Here is a 5257-nt window from a genome sequence, read left to right on the forward strand (position 1 = left end):
CCAAATACGAAGATTTGGTTTTTAACTCAATTTTCAGATTTCTTTAAAGGAATTCTGTCTTTCTCTTGTTAAAATAACACGTGCTCATGTAGAAAATGTGCGGGGCAGGGAAGGGGCTTAACGAGGAAGGTGGAAATCTTTCCTGAACTTGGCATGCCAAGGTCGCCGCTGTAAAAGTTCTCGGTAAATCTCCTTCTGTCTTTTTCTCTCACATGTGTGTTTAATATCAACTTTGTGAATCTTTTTAAATTTTTTAAACATTAACATTGGGTTTTCCCATGTCCTTAAAATACTTTCCAGAAGACGTTTTTAATGATTGGTTAGCCTTCTATGAGGTGGGCGCACTGGTGAAGGCACTGATGAGTCCCTTTCCAATCTTCTGTCAAATTGATAAAAGAAAAATGCTCCTGGTAATCTTTCCATTTGCACCTATCATTAATGGGGGCGAGGGTGGGGTTGAAAACCTTGGGGTTCTGTCTGCAGCTTCTCTTCCATGAACCCCCACCCTGACTTGTATCCGCTTCTCTCTCTCTGTGACATCATCTTTTTAAGTGGTTTCTAAAATGCAGTCATGTGGTGTCACTGATGGTAAAGCGGTTTTGGACACATTATTGCAATAATGACTTCTGAGTTTGCCTTTGATTTTTTTGGCTGGCCTATAAGAAAGCCAGAAAGAGAGAGGAGGAAACACACGGAGGGAGAGAAATGAGAAGTAATGCAGCCGTTAAGAGCGCACAGCTCGCTCTCTGTGCCCTGGGTGCCTCTGAGCCCCGCCCTGGCCACCTGCACCCGGCCGCCACCACACCTGCTGCCTGCGGTAGTCCTGGGGGTTAATGAGGCAGTGCAGACGAAATACTGGGGGCCCAGCGGTTTCTTGTCGGGGCTGTGAGGTTTTTAGGGATTTTTGTATTTTGTAAGATTTTCTCCAAATAGCATTTTCTACTGTTAGTAGCTGTATGTTTCACTCACTGACTTATTTATTTTTATTATTGAAGTACAGTTGACACAGAGCATTCTATTAGTTGAGTGTGCGACCCAGCGACCCGACCAGTCTGCACATTATACGGCGCTGCCCCAGGTGTCACCTGCCCATCCGTCCCCACCCGGCCTGTTCCAGTATTACTCACCGCGTTCTCCGTGCGCTTGGTCGTATATTTTAGATAATCTGCACCGTTCGCTAAGTGAACTCTCCGGTTATTTCTAGTCCTTTACTTGACTCTCTTGGATTTTCTTGGCATGGAGTCGTGGTGACAATGTGGCTGGTCCTCACTCCCTGACCCCCACAGTTACTCTTCTGCCCCTCCCCCACCCAGGGGCAGGGGAGGCTCGCTGGGTTCACCTTGACGCCCCCTCCTGTGCTGCTTCCCTTTGCTTTACACTTGGGCTCCAGGAGCTGAGAATCTTCCAGAAGCGGAGGCAGTTGTGTTTATAGTCAGTCCTTTGTACAGGCTGAACTGCTCGAAATAGCTGTTTTTGTCAAATACTCAGCCCTGGAAACGTGCTTTCAGTTGGCAGGCACTTCACGTGTTCCTCAAAAGAACACAGAGGGGCGCCTGGGTGGCTCAGTCGGTTAAACGTCCGGCTTTGGCTCAGGTCATGATCTCATAGTTCATGATCTCATAGTTCGTGGGTTTGAGCCCCGCATCAGGCTCTGTGCTGCCAGCTGACTCAGAGCCTGGAGCCTGCTTCTGATTCTGTGTCTCCCTCTCTCTCTGACCCTCCCCTGCTCGCAATGTCTCTCTCTGTTTCTCAAAAATAAAAAATTAAAATTAAAATTAAAAAAAAAGAACACAGAGCCCCCACCCAGGTGCCAGTCCTGCCGCAGAGCCCTCTCAAATGTGGGCGCTCTGTCCTTCTTCGCCCCTGGCCTCCCTTGTCATCACAACCATTCGGTGACTGGATACATTAAGGTGTGTACTAATCTAAAATAATAATAACAATAAACAGAGACTAACATTTCTTGAACGCTTATTCAGAACCAGGAACTCCCAGTTCTTTACACGCTAACGAACTTAACCCTCGCATTAACGGATTCTTGCTTCTGTAACAAATGATCACAAACACGGAGGCTTAAGCCAACAGGGGTTTATTTCCTCCCTGCTCTGGAAGTCGGAAGTGTGAAATCAAAGGGCCCACCGTCCAGAAGCTCCAGGGAGAGTCTGTTGCTCACCAGCTTCTGGAAGCGGCTGACGTCTCGTGGCTTGTGGCCCCGCCCCTCCCCTGCTGCGTGCGCACACCGCCTCCACCTCTCCGTGTGCTCCTCTGTCCTAAGAACACGCCTGACTGCAGTCAGGGCCCACCCAGATGATCCGGGACACTCTCCCTGGCTCACATCCTTGATCTGATCACCTCTGCAGAACCCCTTTCCCATATAAGTAGCATTTACAGGCTCCAGGGGTTAGGATCTGATATCTTTAGGACCCATGACTGAGCTGACCGCAGCCCTCAACGGCTACAAGATAAGCACTCTGCTTTTCATTCCCCAGTAACATTCCTGGTGAAGGACCAATGCTCGGGTTTACGTCACTGGAGACCCGTGCTGTCCCCGTCGGCCTTCCCACGGTGCTGGAGACGGCCCGGACCCACGCCGTCCAGGGTGCTAGCCAGCCCCACATGGCTCCCTGCGGTTAACTAGGGTGATGAAGGATCTGAATTTTGAATTTTATGTAATCTAATAAAATTAGATTTTAAGTTGAGATCTCCACATGTCACGAGTGGCTACCGTGTTGGACGGCACAATCACGGGGACGCTTGTCTTCAGAAAATGTCTTGTCCCGGGTGGCATTGCTCCTGGCTTGAGCCCTGCCCCAAACTGCCATTTACATTTCAAACTCCATCAATAAGCTTTATTTTAATTCCTTTTAATGTTTGTCTACTTTTGAAGGAGAGAGACAGAGCATGAGCAGGGGAGGGGCACAGAGCGAAGGAGACACTGAATCTGAAGCAGCTCCAGGCTCTGAGCTGTCAGCACAGAGCCCGACGTGGGGCTCTAACTCACAAACCGTGAGATCATGACCTGAGCCCCAAGATCAGTCCTGGTTTTCAGGGGGCCGGACGCGCGTGAGGGCAGTGAGGCGGACGGCGCACCTTCAGTGCGAGGAGCCCACAGTCCGACGGCCGGCTGTGGGCAGGCAGCCTGCCCGGGCTCCAGGCTTCTCACCCTGGGGGGTTGGAGCCAGTGTGGCACACGGCACACCCTCCGAAGTTATTTCAAGCAGAGGAAGGCCATCACTGTCCAGACACAAAATTTGCAGCCTTCATTCTGCGCCGTGGGACCTTTGTATTCACCGCTGTAAGCGTCTTCCCAACCTCTGGAAAGAGATCCTGGCTGGTGGCAGAGCGGGGGGAGGGCAGGCTGCGTGGGCTGGGGGGCGGGGACGAGGCCGAGGGGCTAATAACAGGGCAGGCAAACAAAAATGAGACCCTGTGGAATGTGGGTCAAGCCCCCGAGCGCAGTGGTGACAAGCCTGCAGATCACCAGCAGGCGCACATTCTTTCTGGAAGAGGCCTTGGGATGCTTCGTTTGGGGGGGTTGTTTCATTTGTTTGCTTGTCTCATTTTTAAAACTAAGACCTCAGGGACATGCGGGAAAATCCGCCCTTCTGCGTACACTTCCGCGAGTTAAGCCTGGTCCTTTGAAGGTTTGTGGACCCAGAGGGACTCTTCCTCCACCGCCCCTCCCCACCCAGTTTATACCCATCGGGTTCCGGGAACTCACCCTGGAGGGGACTCTAGAACTGGTGTGACCATACCTTCTGCCCAGAAGAGCCCTGGGCCAAGAGCAGAAATTCCCTGAGGATGTTTGGACAGTCGGTTCCCCGCTGCCGTGGGAAAGTGAGTGTCCGGTCCACACGGAGAGGGCTGTGCAGGTCTCTCCCCGCTCTGGCCTCCCAGGGACCCCCGCCCAGATATCCTAAGCTCCAGGGCCACACGGTCCATCTTCCACCAGGATTCCCTCCTTCAGAAGCACGTCCTCTCCAATGTCCCTCCAAGAGAGACCATCCCCAGCCGCTCCCCATGGCTGCTCTTCTGGGGTCCCAAGCCCTGGAAAGCCTGCAACAGTGACCGTGTCTCAGCCCATGGCTCATGGAAGGGGGGCCGGAATTCATACTCAGGTCTCCAGATTCCAAAAGCCGGGATGCTCCCACCACACCAAGCGTGTCTCCCTGTCCTGAACATTCCAGAAGCAGAAACCTTGCTCTGTGTCTTGACTCCATTGTGCACTTAGTGTCATTTTGTAGGAAAAGACGGAGGTTGTCCAAGGCCGTGTGGCTCATTCAATGCCACCTGGAAACCCCAGGGCTCTTTTTATTTCCAGTCCCTTCTTTCCCCTCCTCCTTAACACCCACACAAAGAGCGTGGTGATGGTTCTGTGTAGGGAGCGGGTAGCAAGAGAGAGGAGCTTGGGACTTGAGAGACACAGCCTGGCCCCCGTCGTTTCACAGGCGTCAGAGTGGGCTCAGAGAAGTTGGCTAAAACCTGGGTATTTGCTGCCAGAACTGAAACTCGGCTGCATGAAGACTTGCAGAAACGCGAACATCCTGTACAACCAGAACTGGTTTCTGGGCAGGGATCAGAATCGGTGCCTCTGAGGACTTATAAAGACATCAAAAAAGAAACCACTAGAATGTGCACAGCAGACACATCTGGGGGGTGGGGCCACAGCTTGTTTTTTCCCTTCATCTTCTGAGTTTCCGGCCTGGAGGACACATGCCCTTCAGACTGGAAGAAGTTTCAGGACAGGGAAAGGGCGGCCTCACCCGGGGATGCGAGTTAGGGGCTCTTGATCTGGAATCCCGTCTTCAGCAATCCTGAAGGGCAGCCGTGGTCTGGCGGTTGCTCACAGCAGGAGGCGAATGACTTTCCTGCCACCTGTTTTGGTGGAAAATATATTAGGTTGAGCACAGGGCATGAGAAGAAGTGGGATGAGAAATGGAGCCTCCACGGCCTCGGGGACAGGTGCGCCCCCCAGGTGACGTCACATGTAATAGGCGCGTCGTTGGGCTAAATGAAATGAAGAGCACCCAGCAGCCAAGGGCACCCTCGGTCTGTGCAGGTGCTGAGTCATGTTGAAAGAGGGGCCCAGAGGCTCTCTTGTGAATACGCAGTGGACAGACTCCCTCTCCGCGGGGCGCAGTCACCCCCCCTTATAATCCAGGCCCCCACCGTGCTGTCCTTCTCCATCTGTCCTGCTAGACCCCAAGATTTGGGGGACACCACACGCAGTGAGGTCGCCCTCTGGTCTTGCAACCAAGCA

The 5257-nt window shown here is 52.6% G+C and overlaps 1 protein-coding gene and 1 long non-coding RNA gene across 3 annotated transcripts in view; one reads left to right on the plus strand and one right to left on the minus strand.

Moving 5' to 3' along the window:
- The window catches only part of IQCA1 (IQ motif containing with AAA domain 1), a 137128-nt gene that overhangs the window by 37433 nt on the left and 94438 nt on the right, over positions 1 to 5257 (plus strand). The window lies entirely within an intron of this gene.
- On the minus strand, positions 4270 to 5247 carry LOC115287293. The gene is made up of 3 exons (XR_003906383.1): positions 5167 to 5247; positions 4761 to 4872; positions 4270 to 4595 (listed from the first exon to the last, which is right to left on the minus strand). It is a non-coding gene; the product is annotated as an uncharacterized LOC115287293 (long non-coding RNA).

Source organism: Suricata suricatta, chromosome 3, assembly GCF_006229205.1.
Source record: "Suricata suricatta isolate VVHF042 chromosome 3, meerkat_22Aug2017_6uvM2_HiC, whole genome shotgun sequence".
NCBI classification, from domain to species: Eukaryota; Metazoa; Chordata; class Mammalia; order Carnivora; family Herpestidae; genus Suricata; species Suricata suricatta.